Below are 19,926 nucleotides of genomic sequence, written 5' to 3' on the forward strand. Positions count from 1 at the left end.
AACATTGAAAACTTGGACATCTAAGAAAGCTGAGAAAGTTTCTTGCCTTTTGTAACAATTCTTATCTACTAGTTGCAGAGCAAAAACAATAGAAAGTTAAATATATAGTAAAAAAAAAAAACCAAACACCTTTAACTATGAAGTCCTCCTATCAAATTCTTCAGTTCATTAAACCTACTTTTGGTTATTATTGTTTAAAAAACTGTTATTTATCAGTTTCAAGAAAAGCTTCAGAACAGCTGTAATTACAGCTGCAGTCTTAGTCAAAATAGGGGTTTTTAAAGGCTCCTCACTCCCCTTTCGCATCTCTTTCCCTCACCCCAAGCAACCCAAATTTAGTTGTCAAAGTTTTGGTAAGCTCAGGATTCCTGAAACTGGAGTGCCATGTGTTTAACTGCGTGTCAATGCGATGATTATCTGTGACTCTTTATTAAGGTTCCCAGACACTTTTTCATTTTCCCACTGCTCTGTGCCCCATTATATGATTGTTGTCTGTTCTGCCTGTTTCTGCATTGAATTTTATAGATATATGAGTATTCCAAACACAGGTTAGTGATTTTTATCAAGGCCTAGGCATCTACTAAGAATATTTAAAGGGATAATAGGTTTCAATTAAAATTTAAGCTAATGTTGACATAATTACACGTTGATTGGAAATACCTGAAAAACTGTATGTCTGTGTTTTAAAAAATTACTTCCTCAAATTTTACTGTAATATAAAATTGCCTTTCACCTTGTCTGAAAACAAATTTGGTAAATTTCTTGAAGCAGGTTAGATAGTGAATCAGAAGTAAAATACATATCCATGTTAATGTTTCCCTTATTCTTCCTTCCTCTAGTTTTATGATCTGGGGATGTGGATGTCATTCTGAGGTCTGGTTTTCACATCATGAGTTGGGAAATGGCTCTAAGGGTTATGAAGAACTGTGACTAAGCACAGGGTTTGGGGCCAGTCTCACTGTCCCAATTAATTACCATCTCTTTTGCAGATACTCGTTATGCTGAATATTGATCATGGGCTATAATAACTTGACTTGGGTTCTAACCAATTTTACTGTGTCTTCTCAGAAATTGAAGTGATTTGCTGTTGAATCACACGTAGGGAATTGAGAGTCTTCTGTCAGTGCTAACAATTTAACACTTAAGGTAGAAAGGCAACTGAAACATGCCTGCATGTACATAGTACCATGTTATCACCTCTTACGTTAGCACCGTAAACACCTCTTATCCAAAAGGATAAGACTACAAAGACGTATAGTTCTTACCTTCAAGTAAAGTAGAAAAGGTGCAGATATGTGCATTAAAATAATAAATCAACTTTTATAGGGTAAATAAACTTGGACTTAAACCCGTAATCTCAGGAACTCTTTAGAATTTAAGAGAAATTCCAAAAATCTAGACCAATGTTTTTATTATCACACACAGTAAAACAGATTCAGAGAAGTTGAGTGAATTGCATTGTCATCGATTAAATGGGGGGTTTATGGACATTCTAAGTATGAACTCAGTAGTGAAATAGGTTGCAAGTTAATGCTTTTATTATTATTTTAGTGTCAGCCAATGTTGGTTGATTATTCAATGTAGGTTCTTTTCTAGAGAAGCTGCCAGTTCTTTTCTCACAAAAGTATAGTGTATATATTAGCAGAATGTGGACTTATATAGGTTATTTTTAGAGAGTGTAGTTTTGAACAAAAACCGTTTTAGAGAATACTGGCAAATTCAAGTGAATAATAAAACATTCATTAAGACAGAATAAGGAAACTATATTTACAAAATTGCATAACTTGAAAACATAATTTGGCTTATAGGCACGAGGGCAGATAGCAGGTAAAATTTGAGATGGAGTATAATTTTGATGATGAAAGTACAACTAATTATGTGAGAATAAAGGAAGAAACTCAACACAAAGAAACTTTTAGGAAGAAAAATAAAACTTTGAGACTTTAATAAGATCGGAAAAAGGAATTGTGAAAAGCAGTTCAGTTTTATTTAGGGATCGGTTATACATTTATCTCACTATCAAAACTTGTCAGTGTCTTCTTTCACTTTCTCCCTTCCTTTACTGGTTCTCTCCGAGAAAGGCCCTAGTGTGGTGTGATATAGCACAGTGCCGTTCTGGCTTTGTCACTTATGACCAGCATGGTCTTGGACTAAAAATTTGCTTATTAAGACGTGCTAAGGTGAATAATTTTTAGTTAGTTAATCAGACATTTGAAATTCAGGTACTTCATAGAAATGAGACTATGCCTTTGCTGTGACTATAGGATTATTGGAATAATCAAGTGAAATCACGTGAAATTGCTCTAAAAACCAAAGACTTCACAAAGGTAAATAATATTGTTTTATACTGTAACTATAAATTCAATCTAGCAAGACAAATATTTGTCTATCCAATATGTCAGAATTAAGGTAGTTTTGAATTAGGGAAGATACAGTCCTAGCCTTTAAGATGCTTTCTGTCTAATTTGAGAAAGTAGGAAATAAAATATATAGTGTAATTGTCTACAGTATATGACAGAATATGAAAAGGATAATGAGAGGTTAAGCTGAACTGAATTTTGGCTTTAAGTTAAAGAGCTGCTTACCTGAATCTACTCCAGGTCCCTGAGACTCAGTATGCCGCAAGTGACAAAGTGAGTATTTTGACCTTTGATCTATATGTCCTCTGCTTCTTGGGCTTTTAGGTAAGAGTGGACAGATTTTAACGTGTGTTGTCATGTGATAGAGGTCTAAACTTAGGCTCTCCAATAGATGCAGATAGGAACTTGTTAATTTTTAGGTGTACAGATATGAGTCAGTAGCTGACTCAAAGTTACAAAGGTTCCAGGTTTTAACGTCTGGGTTGGATACTTTGATAGGGGCATAGAGGATTAAAAGGGGACTTTAGGAGCATCTGTTTCAACCCCCTTGAAGATACCTTTTACAGGGTCCCAGAATTAGCTAGACTGTTTATCATGCTGAGGAATCTTCTGGTTATGTCACATAGTACACTTTCTTATGGGCTATTGTGTTTGGTATTTGTTTTTTTTTGGCTCCGAATGACCTCCTTCCCGTTGTTGTGTATTCTTTACCTTTTGTTGCATATGTTGCAGGTTTGGCTGAAGCGAGAACCTGTTGATGGAGCAGCCAGGAGTAGAAAGAGGAGAATGATAGGTTCAGGAAGCAGGACAAGAAAGGAAATTATAATAACAGTAATAACTAATACTTATTAGCACTGAAGTCCCAGACGCTGTTCTAAATGCTTTTCTTATATTAATAATGTTAAATGAAACATAATAGTATTTACCCATGTTACGGATAAGGGAACTGAGCTATAATGCTTTGCACAGTGGAAGGCAGGGTTCATGATTTTTGATTCTAGAGACTAAACCCTTAGCACTATCACAGATTGCTTCTTAAAGATAACCTGGAGGCCTGTTTGTGAAAAATGCTCTGCCTTTTCTTCTCTAAATGTGATAGCCATTAGAGATGAAAGGTGAATATTTTAAGGCTGGTAACTTGGGTTGGATGGTGATGCTGGTGGAGGAGGTGAAATAGTACAGAATGTAATCTGTAATTTTAAGGCTGAATGATGGTATCAGAAAGGAAGGAACCTGAATATAATCTGCTGTGCAAATCAGGGGGAAAGGGAATTTTGGTGAGGACCAGATTTTATGATGCTATAGAAGCATGAAAGCTTGATACAGGAAGTTCAATAAGTAAGGGCTTATGGTCACTCGTTTAGGTAGATCAGCACTGTACAATAGAAATACAATGTGAACCATGCATGTAATTTAAAATTTTCTGGTAGTCACATTAAATAAGGTAAAAAGAAATAGGTTAAATTAGTTTTAATAATGTATCTTATTTAAATATTTAAAATAATTAATAAAAATCATGAAATATTTTGCATTCTTTTATTACTACTGAGTTTTTTAAGTCAGTGTGTATTTTACATTTAGGGCATTTCTCAGTTTAAACTAGCCATATTTCACATGCTCAGTGGCCACATTTGGCTACTGACTGCCTTACTGGACTGTGCATTTTTATACCATTAAAAGATAGGTTCTTTAAAAAGTTTTTGATTGAATTACAATTAGATGGCTTATTCTTCCTCTGTGAAGGATTGGAGGGCAGTCTGGGGCCTAATGGTATCCCTATTCAGTTGTGTCCAGAGAGTCTGCTCATTACTGGGAACATATTTTTTTATACTTAGTACGAAGAGAGTGGGGAAAGATTTACCAAATGTTTAGGTTTCCTATCATTTGAGGTGCGTGGGTGTTATGCAGTTAGAGGGACTTCTAGGCTGTTCCGAATAATTTCTGTGGTCTGGGCTCTGGTTTCCATTATAAAGAGCAGAGTGCTTTTTCTTTAGACAGAGCTCTAGAAGAGGAGCACACAGTTCTTGAAACGTGGTGTCTGTTGGTTCAGGGACTCTGTCCCACCATCTAGAACCCTTTACAACCTCACTGATTTCACTGATTTGCTTTTATGGGATTTGGTATGTTTAAAGTTGCATTATTTCTCAGGCAGGGATTTCTAAAATCTGCTTTTTCCTTAAAAAAAAAAAAGAGAGAGAGAGAAAAGCTCCCACTAAATAAACTTATCACATAAAAAAAAGGACTAAATCTTTTGTAACTATTTAAGTGTAATGCATATTCTCTGTAAAAATCTAGATAATGGAGTTAGCTACTTTTATATGTTTAATGAACAGATCTCCAGCACAGGGAAATGTTCAGTCCGTGTTCAGTCTTTGGCTTCCTCTTGCCGTACTAAGATTGTTTGGGCAGTAGCTCTCCGGTGAATCAGACTCTCTGTACGGGACAGGTAGTGAAGAGTTTATTTCCTTAAAGAGAAGGTGAACAAATGAGAGGTATGTGTTCTTTCTGCCTGAGTTTTATATGTATATTGTTCTGTATTATGTATCACATTTTATTTGACTAAGAGCCTAATTTGAATGCATTTTCATTAAAAATCTTAGTTATCTGTAAAACTAAGATTGATAGAACTAAGTAACTATGAGAGTTGCATTAACTTGTTGAGAAATACCAGGTTAAAATACAAGTTCTGTTCTGTATAGTTGAACAGGGTGTACACATTATCATAATCAGTAATTTTCATTTTCTGAGTTTGTAGTTTTAGTGGTATGCTGATGTTATTGGGCTTCCCTGGTGCCTCAGATGGTAATCTTCCTGCAGTGTGGGAGTCCTGGGTTCAATCCCTGGGTAGGAGAGATCCCCTGGAGGAGGAAATGGCAACCTCCTGGCAAGTATTCTTGCCCAGAAAATGCCATAGACAGAGGATCCTGGCGGATTACAATCCATGGAATAGCAAAGAGTCGGACAGGGCTGAGCGACTAATACTTGCTTTCATTTTTTTTTGACGTTATCAGTGAATTGTGTTTTACTTGTGAGTGTAGTTGTGGTTCAGGTGGGAGCAGCGTAAGGGATGTTTGTGGAAACCATTGCTTACCATTTCGGGGATGGGTTGTGGGAAGAAGCAAGCGAGAAGAATATTAGTTCTTGAGAGATAAGACAATAGCCACATGGGAGCAATTTAAGGTACTGGGAAATACGTATTTTGAGAAAAGTTAGAGTGTTTTAAAAAATGTACAAAACTTAATCATTAGGAACATAATCAAATTTTATAAAATTTGAGTAGGAAACATTGAAGAGCATTAGAGAGCTTTGAATTTCATGTTTATTATGTTCATATTTTGTGTGGTTGAAATATAGAAGTCTTGTTTTGAATTGACCCCCTTGTGGCTTCTTAAACTCTTAATGAAAGATCATAGTCCTTATGTGTGGAGAGTTCCAACACTGAGTTTGTCAGGTTAATGAATCTAAAGTCATTCAGTGTTAGCTGTTTAGATTTTATCAATCTGTGTCTTCATATTTGCTGGAAGGTTAACAGTCATATTGACCCTTGTCAAGGAGTTATTAGTAATTCATAATTCTAAAGTGCTGTGAAAGCATTAAACACTCTTTAAGTATTATACTTATTTGAACATACCTTAATACAAAAGAGTTTATTCATCAACCCCTACATAGTTTTGGTTACTATAATTACCTTTTCTCAGACATCTGTCATAGTCCAGTGCCTGGCCTTCATTAGTTCTTAGCGTTGTAGGAACATTTGTGAGTGTGTGCTTAGGTCATTCCCCATGACTGACCTGGGGATAACTCAGGAAAATTCTTGTGAAGGGTGGTTATGAATGTGGAACGGTTTTGTATTGACTGTTGTTGCCTGGCTTCTTGAGGAAGTTAGCTTAGGTTAAAGAGTTCAGATTTTGGAGTTACTTGGTTTCTCATGAACCCTGTCTCTTCTCCTTCACCACCTCTAGGCAAGTTACTTGCCCGGGCAAGCTGTTAAACCTTAATTTCCTTAACTGCAATTTGGAAATAATAGCGACTGCCTCTTAGGGTTGTTAGGAGGACCCCCATAAAATAATATCTCTGCTATAAGGGATGATAGCACTTTACTGTTTGTTTGTTTGTTTTTTGGACAAATGTATAATGATATGTATGTATAATTATAAAACCATGAAGAATATATTCACTGCACCCCTCCCCTCCATATCCTCTGTGTCTTTTCATCCCTTCTCCCCAGCTTCCAACCCTGGACTATTCCTAATCTTTTTACTGTCTCCATAGTTTTTTGTTTTCCAAAATGGCATATTAGTTGCAATTATACAGTTATGTAGCCTTCTCAGATTGACTTTGTTTACTTTCAGGTTCCCCCCATGTCTTTTCATGACTTGATAGCTCATTCCATTTTGGTACTGAATAATATTTCATCATCTGAAAGTACCAAAGTTTACTTATCCATTCACCCACTGAAGGACATTCTTGTTGCTTCCTAGTTTTGGCAATTATAAATAAAGCTACTCTGAACACCCAGATAATCACGATGGTGTGATCACTCATCTAGAGCCAGACATCCTGGAATGTGAAGTCAAGTGGGCCTTAGGAAGCATCACTGTGAACAAAGCTAGTGGAGGTGATGGAATTCCAGTTGAGCTATTTCAAATCCTGAAAGATGATGCTGTGAAAGTGCTGCACTCAATATGCCAGCAAATTTGGAAAACTCAGCAGTGGCCACAGGATTGGAAAAGGTCAGATTTCATTCCAATCCCAAAGAAAGGCAATGCCAAAGAATGCTCAAACTATCAGACAATCACACTCATCTCATACGCTAGTAAAGTAATATTCAAAATTCTGCAAGCCAGGCTTCAGCAATATGTGAACCGTGAACTTTCCAGATGTTCAAGCTGGTTTTCGAAAAGGCAGAGGAACCAGAGATCAAATTGCCAACATCCACTGAATCATCGAAAAAGCAAGAGAGTTCCAGAAAAACATCTATTTCTGCTTTATTGACTGTGCCAAAGCCTTTGGCTGTGTGGATCACAATAAACTGTGGAAAATTCTTCAACAGATGGGATTACCAGACCACCTGACCTGCCTCCTGAGAAATCTATATGCAGGTCAGGAAGCAACAGTTAGAACTGGATGGAACAACAGACTGGTTCCAAATAGGAAAAGCAGTACGTCAAGGTTGTATGTTGTCACCCTACTTAATTTAACTTATATGCAGAGTACATCATGAGAAATGCTGGACTGGATGAAGCACAGGCTGGAATCAAGATTGCTGGGAGAAATATCAATAACCTCAGATACGTAGATGACACCACCCTTATGGCAGAAAGCGAAGAAGAACTGAAGAGCCTCTTGATGAAAGTGAAAGAGGAGAGTGAAAAAGTTGGCTTAAAGCTCAACATTCAGAAAACTTAAGATCATGGCATCCGGTCCCAACACATCATGGCAAATAAATGGGGAAACAGTGGAAACAGTGTCTGACTTAATTTTTCTGGGCTCCAAAATCACTGCAGATGGTGATTGCAGCCATGAAATGAAAAGATGCTTACTCCTTGGAAGGAAAGTTACGACCAACCTAGATAGCATATTAGAAAGCAGAGACATTACTTTGCCAACAAAGGTCTGTCTAGTCAAAGCTATGGTTTTTCCAGTGGTCATGTATGGATATGAGAGTTGGACTGTGAAGAAAGTTGGACTATGAGTGCCGAAGATTGATGCTTTTGAACTGTGGTGTTGGAGAAGACTCTTTAGAGTCCTTTGGACCGCAAGGAGATCCAACCAGTCCATCCTAAAGGAGATCAGTCCTTGGGTGTTCATTGGAAGGACTGATGATGCTGAAGCTGAAACTCCAATACTTTGGCCACCTGATGCGAAGAGCTGACTCACTGGAAAAGACCCTGATGCTGGGAAAGATTGAGGGCAGGAGGAGAAGGGGACGACAGAGGATGAGATGGTTGGATGGCATCACTGACTTGATGGACATGGGTTTGGGTGAACTATGGGAGTTGATGGTGGACAGGGATGCCTGGCATCCTGCGGTTCGTGGGGTCACAAAGAGTTGGATGTGACCGCGCGACTGAACTGAACTGAACATCTATGTGCAGGTTTTTGTGTAGCCATTAGTTTTCAACTAGTAGCTACTTTTATTGAGCCTTTATTTATTTTAGCCAGACACTGTACTATATTTTATATGCAAAATATTTAATTCTCGTTGTTTAGTCACTAAGTCATATGCAACTCTTTTGTGACCTCATGAACTACAGCACTCTAGAATTATGCACGTATAATAGATTGTGCAGAATTTACACCCCATAGTAATATATGTCCAATAACTGATTGCTATTATTTCATCTCTGTGTTAGTTCTAAGCATATAGTAGAAATTGAGGCTGCTAAGATGATACTGACAGTGGGCATTCTGATCAGACCTCAAAGACTTATTAAGAAGTTGACAGTGGATTGAAGGTGAAGTGTATAGTAAATTGTAGTTAAAGGATAATCCAGTTGGTAATCATTTAGGATGCCTGTTAAAATGTAGAGTTTGGGGTTCATCTTCAGAAACTCAGACTTTATGAATCATAATCTCTGGCCATGGAGCTCAGATTCTGTAATTTTGCAAGCTTAATTAAGTAATTCTGATTCACTATGAAGTTTGAGAATATTTTTAATTTATTCTTCCTGATGATTAAAAAATGATTCTAGTGATTTTAAATAGTTGTGATATAATAGTTCTTTGATATAATAAGCATTCTATTTTATTGGTGATGGAGCTGGTAAACTTTTTCCATTAAAATTTTTCCATGTTATGAAGGTAGGAAGGTAGTGATATTTGTTCATTCAACTATTTTTTAGTAAATATCACTTCTTTGAGGTGTATTTCAATTTTTTCATAAATATTGCATATTTTACTTTATTATTCAAATAATAGTCTTTTTTAATAGGATAAGAACACAAGGCATACTTTTTTGCCTATTATGAAGATAGGTAGAGATGCGTACTATTATGAAGAACATACTATTATGAAGATAGGTAGAGACACAAAGAGAGTGTTTTCTGGTACTAACTAGAAAGGAAAAAATAGCTATAAATAATTTATATAACTAACATCAGTGATTAAAATCCGATGGAAATTTTCAAGGAGTTTTGGTATGGGTTACTTTATTAGTCATATTAGTTAATGACAGAGTCATATCAGGAATGGTCAGCTTCTGTTGTTTTTTGACGGTTGCTTTCTCTCCTAAGAACACTCTTCTTTTGGGTTTTGTCTGTGTTGGCTTCCTGGGAAGTCTTATTCCAGATCCACAGTTTGGGAAATCAGAATTCACCACTACAGTGCTTCACATGCACCTCAGCTTTCTTAGATTCTTCAGGTAAAACCTTACCCAAAGGAACCAATGAATTCAAGTCATAATTTTAAACTTAGGTCTTTAGAAGACTTCATTTCAGTTAGTCTTTGCATTTGTATTTTTAGCCCCCAAATCTTTCTGGCTCCAGCATCCACTTTAATAACTCTATGGGTTAAGCAGTGCTATTTTTAATATCTGTAGTTTTGTTCTTTCTCAGAAACTAGGTCAACCAGGCTTTGTCAAATGAAGATGGTACACTGTATTTTTTAGGAGTATCGTTGGACTGAATGAAGCTAAAACATAGACATTGTTGCTCTGCTTTAAATACTCACAGGATATAATTTTGCTTATTTTAAGCTCAGTCTATTTGCCAGTACAATAATATGTTTGTCTCTGGAAACTCTGGCTTTTCTATTGTGCTATTTAGAATTCACATGAATTATTAAAATTTTCTAATAGGTCTTTTATTGATAGCTTTTTATCTGACCTCTTCTTTAAAATTGTCTTCAGCATTTTCAAAAGAATCATCTGGGTCTTTCTGGGGCTGAAGATTTTGATTCTGTAATGACAGAAGCAGAGTGAACTTTTTGGAAGTTAGTAGTTGTGGGGTACAGAAGAAGAGAAAAATCAGACTAAATTATGCATCATGCCACTTCATTGTAAAAAAAAAATCATAACCTTTTGTCCTTTTCAGAGGGTGATGGTGGTGGTCATAGGAAGAGTATAGAGTGAATTAAGGAGACATCCAGGAAAATATGTCTCCTAACATAGGGCTTTATTATTTCCCAAAGGTAGATAGTAAAGTGGTTCTTTCCAGAAATTTTTCATTCATAGGAACCCTATCTGCAGTATTGGTATATTTATCATTCACCCTAGAATATTGACAACGCTGATGTTACAGGTAATCTGAGTTACTGCTTTTGTGTCATATTCCTTTCTGTTTTAAGTGTGGGCTACAGACCCTTACTTAACAGGGTTGATATGATTATATTACTATTGTAACAATTTTTCTTTTTAAACCAGAGTAAAGCACACTGATTTTTTCCTTCTTTCTTATAGTATTTTTATTTCCAATAAGTACATTTCCTTCTGAATTATTTCAACATGTTTTGGTCAGTTCAGTTCAGTCGCTCAGTTGTGTCTGACTCTGCAACTCCATGGACTGCAGAACGTCAGGCTTCCCTGTTTTTACCAGCTCCTGGAGCTTGTTCAAATTCATGTCCATTGAGTCAGTGATGCCATCCAGCCATCTCATCCTCTGTTGTCCCCTTCTTCTGCCTTCAATCTTTTCCAGCATCAGGGTCTTTTCCAATGAGTCAGTTCTTCGCATCAGGTAACCAAAGTACTGAAGCTTCAGCATCAGTCCTTCCAATGAATATTCAGGACTGATTTCCTTTAGAATGCACTGGTTGGATCTCCTTGCAGTCCAAGGGACTCTCAAAAGTGTTCTCCAACACCGCAGTTCAAAAGCATCAATTCTTTGGCCTTCTTTATGGTCCTACTCTCACATCCATGCCTGACTACTGGAAAAAGCCATAGCCTTGACTGTACAGACCTTTGTTGGCAAAGTAATGTCTCTGCTTTTAAATACGTTGTCTAAGTTGTCTACCTTTTTTTCCAAGGAGCCAGCATCTTTTAATTTCATGGCTGCAGTCACTGTCCACAATGATTCTGGAGCCCAAGAAAATAAAGTCTGTCACTGTTTCCATTTTTTCCCCATCTATTTGCCATGAAGTGATGGGACCGGATGCCATGATCTTAGTTTTTGAACGTTCAGTTTTAAGCCAGCTCTGGATGTAGCTAGTCTTTAGATCATATCTTGAGTGTTAAAGTCATAGAATGTCCCACTAGCGGTTCTGTCCAAATAATCCCTTTGTCAGTACATTATAAACACTTGGATGTGTGTTGTTGGTGTTGTTTTTAACATGCCTAGACTCTACCTCAGACCAGTTAAGTCAGATGTCTGGTTGTTCTGGACATTTATCATCATCATTATTTTTAAAAAAATAATCTAAGTCATTCTCATTTGGATAGCATTAAGAGCTGCTACTTTATTAATGTGAAGGAAGGTCATTAAGCTGGGTAACTCCATTTTATGTCTTCATTTACTGTTATCTTCCATCATTTCAAGGATTTGAAGGATAGTCAAGTGTAAACTGGTCAGAACTCTTTAACTGGGAGGCAGCTAATAATGTTGGCTTGAAGTTTTCTTCACAATATCCTGGACTGAAAAGTGACTCCTTGAGCCCTTCTTCATGACTTTTATTTCCTAGTGCTCTCATAAGTTTTGTGATCTATGGATTCTGTCAAATTTCTCAACAGCTTCTTGAAAGTATAGTAATCGAAGTTCAATATAAAATTAACAAAACTGAACAGTGGCAGAGGCAGTATAATAAAGTTCCTTCTACTTCTTAAATTCTGTGATTTTTATTAAAGTGGAAAACATTTTTCTTTCAGACTTTTTATTGACCTTTTCTTTATGCTTTGGGGAGTCAAAATGTGTTTTCTACCATGATGTTTGTTTTAGTACATTACTTTCTTAGGTTATATTCCCTCTTTTTTCTTTCTCAGTTGTACTTTTTGCTGCCATTTCCCTTGTACATATTTGAACAGAGTCAGTGCATATTTTCTCATGGATTATCATGTTTTGGGAAAGTAGTTTTCCAGATTGATCAAATCATGCTAAAATTTTATTCCATTTACATATCAGTTAGAATCTAGACAGGGAAGCAATCTACACTATATTTCTGCCATAAAATTTAATACGGGGAGTAGGTTATACAGGTATTAGAGGCTGAAAAGGCCAAAGTGGAATACTGGAGTAACGCAGAGACAATAATTGCAGAAAGCATCAGTCATCCAGAGGACAGGGGGATGAAGAAGAGCTTAGAGTAGAGTTTCTGCTCAAAACTTCTAGATGGGGTACTGTCTCACTATTGCTGGTACTTCTTAGAGTGTCAGAAAAAACTCGTGGCTCTCACCACCTGCTGCTGTTGGGATGGAGGGCTTGTGCTCCATTAATGCTGAGTGGAAAAACCAAGCTTCTCCTTGTTGACGGCATGAGGAAGCTAGCTGGCAAAACAGAAAAGTAGTTTCCACAGTTCTATTAATATTATCAGCATTACTGAGCTGAGTGTTAAAGGGTGGATTTGTTGCTGAGAGACCATAGCTGAATAACCAGTATGTATAGCTTTCTCTTCTGGTTATAAGATAGCATAGACTTTTGGTCTCTTGGTCTCCCTCTTAGCGACGGTAACCCTGCATGTTCTTGGTGTCTAGGATTTAAAAGGAAAGGAGTTATTACTATTTTTAAATTAGTTGTATAGCTAATATGATTTGATAACGTCATAGCCTTTCTTGGAACCTGAGAATTAATGATTACTCATTACTTTGACTTAGAAGGGGCTTCTGTATTTCAAGATCCCTTATTAAAAATATAAAAATTGTAGGAGTAATGATAAACCAGAGGTTAAAATTCATTGCTTATTGGCCAAACTGTGGTCTATAGTGGGAACCAATCTTTAAACAGAGGAATTGTACTTTCTCTCTCATTCTAATCTTCTTCCAGCAGAGCTCTTCAAATTGTAATATGTATACGAATTATTTGGAGATCTTGTTAAAATGCAGATTCTGATCCAATATGTCATTGGCTAGGGCCTGAGATTCTGAATTTCTAACAAACTCCCAGTGGAGCCTGAAGCTACTGGTCCCTGGACCAGACTTTTTTCTGTCTTCTCTTCCCTGGTGGCTCAGCTGGTAAAGAATCCACCTGCAATGCGGGAGACCTGGGTTTGATCCCTGGGTTGGGAAGATCCCCTGGAGAAGGGAACGGCTACCCACCCCAGTAGTCTGGCCTGGAGTATTCCCTGGACTTACAGTCCACTGGGTCACAGACATGATGGAGTGACTTTCACTTTCACTGCATTGAGAACTGTTGGTCTGGCTTGGATCCACTGTTGGACCTGGTTTTGGGTGGTTGAATGGTGAGTGGATCATGAAGTAGAGTTTCATTCAAGCCTGTTTTCCAGAGATGTTTTGAGCAATTTTATTAGAGGTCTTTATAGCTGTCTCTTTCCAAGTGGGCGTAGAAGGGCAGCACCTCCAAGTAGGTTGACTTTTCTTCCATAATTTTGTTGCTCCTCTAGATGTAGAAGCATGCCTATCACTTGTAGTTTTCCTGGAATATCTGAGGCTTTTCAGTAACTGTGTCCATGTTTAAGGGAAACTAAACTAATGGGAGACAGGAGAGGACACTTAGAAAATTCATATATCAGGTAGCTTGTGTTCTTTAAAGCCATTATTCTTGATTAAATATAGGGCTATCCATGCATTTAAAAATTTTGGTTTCAATTTCACACTAAATGCATTTTCCCAATTTTGACACTTTGGTATACTTAAAGTATAAGGTCTTCCTTGAGCCAGATAAATAGTAGTCTATCATAATTGAACTTTGCATACAGCCCAAATTTATGAAGTTGTTAATTGCTGTTTATATTTGAATTTTACTTTACCAAGGCATACCTGATTACCTGAATAAAAAGTTAATCTTTTACTCAGTTGCTAACTGTCAAGCAATGCTCCCTACTTTCGTTATCCCCATTACCCCCAATTCCTGAATTCTTGTTTTTGTCTTTACAGACCTAGATTTTTTTAAGACCCTAGGTTGTTTCTTCTTGTCTATTGGTGCTTTATATTTGTATGAATGTTACTCTCAAAATTTTTAAATTCAGGCTATAGGTAATATAATTCAGGGCACAAAATTGAAATACTTGGCAGCTTTATGAGTTGAGGTGAAAGAGTTAAAATGAAAGTTAAGGATCCAGGGGACCCCTACGGAAATGAAGGGTAAAAAAATGCTCAATCTTAGGATCCTAAACAAAGCATTTTGATTGGCATATAGAGACCCTTGCATGCACACAGACATCCATATTTGAATATTTATAGAAGATAATCTGTCAAAATTACTGTTATTTTAATTTGCCAAGCTTGGCTGATTGCTGCAGTTGAATGTTAGTTGAATTCTAGATGAGGAACTGTAAATATGATCTGGTCTAGAACATACATTTTTGTCCTTGAAGCTGTTTGAATATTACCCTCTTTTTTTTTTAAATAGTGGGGCCTTTTTGTATTAGCTGAACTTCATGTTTTCTTTTTTTGGGAAGAAAGTAGGGTGATAACAGTAAATATTGAAAAAAAAATTTTTTTTCTTTTTAGTTAAAAAAACTATTTACATTTAGTGATCAGTGATTATTTAAATAGTTTTCAACTATTTGTCTAATCTTTGCTCAAAGAAGCTTTCCCTGGAGAGTTCAAACCTAGGGACATATATCTCTTCAAGGCTTGAGGTTTTCTGTGATATAAGTTTCTTGTTAACAAAGAAATGTATAATTGTAGATAATTAGTGTTACCCTTTTCTTTTGTCTCATTTTAAACAGTTGATAATTATAGTGACCTGGTTTCAAGCAGTAATATCTTCCATTGGAAATATGTGATTTCATCATCTTCTTACGTTCTAGGGGAAAAAAGGTAAGCCATTTTTCATACTTAACATTTAGTAATTTTGTAAATAAGTCAAATTTTTCTTTTTTAAAAGAGTTAAAAAACCATTTTCTCTTTAAGTAGTGTTTTCTCATGCAGAAAACATTGTGTTATTTATTTATATCATATCACTGTCCCTCAAAAGATTCTACTGAATCTACATTATTTCAGCTCTAGAGATAATACGATGACTTTCTAAAAATCATTCGACAGCTTTTTGGAGCAGGACTACATTCTGTGCTCTATCTACTGGGCTATCTTTTCCCTTTTATGTAGCTATTCTCACCTGAATTTCTGTTTTTACATGTATAACCACTGACATGACTAGATAGTCTTAATATTTTTGTTTTCTTGCTTTTGATGTTTTCATTTCTTTATCTCTTGTAAACTGACATAATTGGATCTATTTTGTTGGTTATTACTTTCGTTAGAAACTATGTCAAGTACTAACTCTCAGTTTTACTTAGACATTTGACTTTATTTTGGGGCTTCAGGAATGTGGGGGTCTCAGGAATATATTTCACATTCAGCAAATTGAGTGGAGCTTACAGAGCATTCTTTTCTTTTTTTCACAAGCATCTATCTTCATTCTCTTTGGACAGTTCTTTTTTGTGTAGATTTTCTTTTTTCTAGGAGTGTTTATTTTATTGTTCACTTATTACTATGATCTCTTTTCTCAGTTCTTTTTGTGACCATCTCTATTATCATTTCCAGTATATTTCTTACCCTAATTCCTCATGATCCTCCTAAGAAAATTATTTGTCCAACTCTGTGGTAATCCTCCGAATGAAGAGCAAGATTCTTAATAATTCCTTAAGATGTTATGCTTGCTTCTAGTTTTGTAGTGGTTCACCATCTGTTTACTGTATAAAGGACTCAGAAGTATCTGTTGTAATGTATGAGGGATGTGGAAATAATAACAAAATGAAATTTACATTTATGCAAAGGAAAGATGATGCCAATATATTCCCTTGGGTTTGGCCATTCTGATATACTTGCTATGTTTGGAGACTTAATTTGCAACATACTTTCAGATGTTTTAAGGTGAATTAGATATGTTCATGTTATAATCAGCTTGCTTTTGGTTAAGTATGTTAAAACTCAAGTTGAATAAAATTTAAGTTAGTAATATAAAAAGTAATGAGCTGTTATACAGTGTGATTTGGAAAAAAAGTAGCTGTTCTTCTTGCTATAAGAACAGTAGATAGCACAACTAAGATTTTCTAAGTAAAGTAATTTTGGTAAAGGTTAATTTCACGGCAATAGAAAATGTTGGGAATTGGCATCCAAATGTCAAATTTCACATACAAATCCTAGCTTTCTACTGACTTTTCTTTCCCCCCAAGAGGATAAATCTTAAAACTTATAATTTGTTTAGAAGATGCTGTAATGCTGTTAGGAATATAGTTTAAATAATTATATATAATTTATAATAATTATTATATTTAATAATTATTCCATCTTAACAACAAGTAAAATAGTGAACAAACTAAAAAATCGAACGTCTTCTTAGATCCGTCAGAGAAGTGAGGTCGCAGGGCAAACTACTGCTCTCAAATTGAAGAGACAGGCAGGTAGAAAATGACAGCTTAGCAGAAACCTCAAAAGAAACCACTACTGTGTAGGAAAAATCTAAAGTGTGATTGACAAATTACAGGAAGCTCCATGTGGACAAACCTGACCTGAGAACTCGATGGGGCCCTGGTCATAGGGAATCCCCACGTTTTCATGATTTTACTTCTAGGAGCTCTTTCAGGTCCTCACAGTGACTATCTGAGAAAAACCCCCTGGTGCTTCCTCCAAGGGGAGGAGAAAATAACCATTTTGAGATATGCCAAGGCATCTTCCTTTTCTTAACAAGATCTGCTATCAAGAGAAGGTGTTTTACCAGAGCCTAATCTATTAGAATGTTATCAGACACTAACTGACCTAGAAGAAGGGAAATACCCAACTCTAGCCTTCCATGTTGGAAGGAGAGAAATATCCAATTCTAGCCCCCTGTAGTGGAGAAGGAAACGGCAACCCACTCCAGTAGCCTTGCCTGGAAAATCCCATGGACAGAGGAGCCTGGTAGGCTATACAGTCCATGGGGTCGCAAAGAATCGGACACGACTGAGCAACTTCACTTTCACTTCCATGCATTGGAGAAGGAAATGGCAACCCACTCCAGTGTTCTTGCCTGGAGAATCCTGGGGACGGAGGAGCCTGGTGGGCTGCCGTCTATGGGGTCGCACAGAGTCAGACACAACTGAAGTGACTTAGCAGCAGCAGCAGCCCCTTGTAGCCATCCTATTTCACCTAGGAGGGGAGCACAAGACTGAAAAGAACTTGTGAATTTCACAGCTTGAGCAGCACAGTTCCTCTGAAAGGCTATACCTAACTTCTACTCCCGCCATACCTTACGACATTAGTAAATTCCTATTTGCTGTAGTCCTTTTATTCTGTGCATGATGTCTGACTTTCAGCAAAAACTACAAGGCAGACTAAAAAGCAAAAAACACAGTTTAAAGAGAGCAAGCATCAGAATCAGACTCAAATTTGCCAGGAATATTGGAATTAGGAAACAAGAGATTTAGAACTGTGCTATACAAAAAAGACCTTAATGACCCAGTTAAGCACTGTGGTGTGATCACCTGCTTAGAGCTGGACATCCTGGAGTGAGAAGTCAAGTGGGCCTTAGCAAACATCACTACAAACAAAGCTAGTGGAGGTGATGGAATTCCAGATGAGCTATTCCAGATCCTAAATGATGATGCTGTTAAAGTACTTGCTCTCAGTATGCCAGCAAATTTGGAAAACTCAACAGTGGCCACGGAACTGGAAAAGGTCAGTTTTCATTCTAATCCCAAAGAAGGGCAATGCCAAAGAATGTTCAAACTACTACACAGTTGTACTCATTTCACATGCTAGCAAAGTAACGCTCAAAATCCTCCAAGCTCGGCTTCAACAGTATGTGAACTAAGAACTTCAGATATTCAAGCTAGGTTTAGAAAAGGCAGAGGAACCAGAGATAAAATGGCCAACATCCATTGGATCATAGAAAACGCAAGAGAATTCCAGAAAAACTACTTCTGCTTCATTGACTACGTAAAGCCTTTGACAGTGTGGATCACAACAAACTGAAAAGTTCTTAAGAAAATGAGAATACCAGACCACCTTACCTGCCTCCTGTATGCAGGTCAAGAAGCAGCAGTTAGAACTAGACAAGGAGCAATGGACTAGTTCAAAATTGGGAAAGGAGTACATCAAGGCTGTATACTGTCACCCTGCTTATTTAACAAAAGCAATGAGTAGGAAACAGTAACAAATATGGTAGCTACTAACCCAAGTATATCAATAATTGTTTTAAATATCAGTGGTTTAAATACACTAAAAGACAGAGACTGTCAGATTGGATTAAAAGTCAAGATACATTGTGTACAGAAGCTCTTTATATATGAAGATACATATAGATTAGACATAAAGAGATGGAAAAAGATACACCATGCTAACACTAATTTAAGAAAAAGCTGAAGTAACTATATTAGTTTCAGCAGAGCAGACGGAGCAAGGAAGAGTTTCAAGGGTAATAAATAGGAGCATTAAAGGTGAAAGTGTTAGTCATTCTGTTGTGTCTGACTGTGCGGCTCCCTGGACTATAGCCCCCCAGACTCCTCTGTCAGTGGAATTATCCAGGCAAGAATAATGGAGTGAATAGCCTCTCCTTCTCCAGGTGATCTTCCTGACTCAGGGATTGAACCCAGGTCTCCCACACTATAGGCAGATTCTTTACCATCTGAGCCACCAGAAAAGTCCCAATAGGAGCATTATATAATGATGAAAGAGTCAGTTCTTCAAGAAGATATAATGCCTTAATATGTGTGCACCTAACAACAGGTCATCAAAATATGTGCTGCAGCAGCCAACAGAATTGCAAAAACAAATTGATCAGTCTACTATTATAGGAGGTGATACTTCAACACTTCTGCCAGAAATGGACAGATATAGCAGAAAATCAGTAAGATCATCTTTGAACTCAACAGCAGTATCAATCAGCTGGATATGATTGACACTTATCATCCAGCAACAACAAGGACTACATATTTTTCCCAAGAAGAAAAATAGAATTAAAGAATTCTGAGAAAATTCAGAGTTCTTTTTAGTTTTTGATTAAAAAAAAAAAAAGGATTTGAATCCATACATGATCAAAAAGAAGAAAGACGAGGAACTCATTTTAAAAAATACAACAAGCTGTCACCTGCCTCCCCTCTACTTCTTACATATTTTAGGGCATGAATTTTAAAATTTTGATATTTTAAAATACGGAAACATTTTTCTTGCCTCAAATTTGGTATAATGATTGAAAGAGTTGTGGGGGTTACTTTTCCAAATGAAACCTATCTGGCACTTTTTCATTTATTGATATTATGAAGGAATACCTCCTACAACCCCTTGGTTCCATATAGCCAAATTTGAAAACTGAATCCCTCGTGACCTGGCCAGTATTTTATAATTATTGACTTTTGCTCCTGAATAATAGACCTCTAGATATCCAGATTCTTTTGAGTGATATAGCAGGAAGAGCAGAAGCAGATAAGAAAGGCCAGGGGAGAGTTTGTAAAAGGAAGAGAATATTTATTATTATCATTTATCTGCCGGGTAGACTTATGATGGTGAAACCAAAGGGATTAACAACATAGAATTCTCTAA

The 19,926-nt window shown here is 36.7% G+C and overlaps 1 protein-coding gene across 10 annotated transcripts in view; it reads left to right on the forward strand.

Moving 5' to 3' along the window:
• FUT8 (fucosyltransferase 8) overlaps window positions 1-19,926 on the forward strand; it is a 306,683-nt gene that overhangs the window by 85,837 nt on the left and 200,920 nt on the right. For 6 of the 10 annotated variants that reach the window (XM_070469493.1, XM_070469495.1, XM_070469496.1 and 3 more), the window contains one exon: window positions 15,135-15,225. The exons of 1 other annotated variant lie outside the window; for it this stretch is intronic. The gene's annotated coding sequence lies outside the window, so the exon portion shown is untranslated. Of the gene's footprint in view, window positions 1-2,138; window positions 2,328-4,831; window positions 4,853-8,685; window positions 8,819-15,134; window positions 15,226-19,926 lie in introns of those variants that run through there. 3 more of the 10 variants (XM_070469498.1, XM_070469499.1, XM_020872899.2) reach the window with 3 other exon arrangements.

This window comes from Odocoileus virginianus, chromosome 6 (genome assembly GCF_023699985.2).
Source record: "Odocoileus virginianus isolate 20LAN1187 ecotype Illinois chromosome 6, Ovbor_1.2, whole genome shotgun sequence".
Taxonomy (NCBI): Eukaryota; Metazoa; Chordata; class Mammalia; order Artiodactyla; family Cervidae; genus Odocoileus; species Odocoileus virginianus.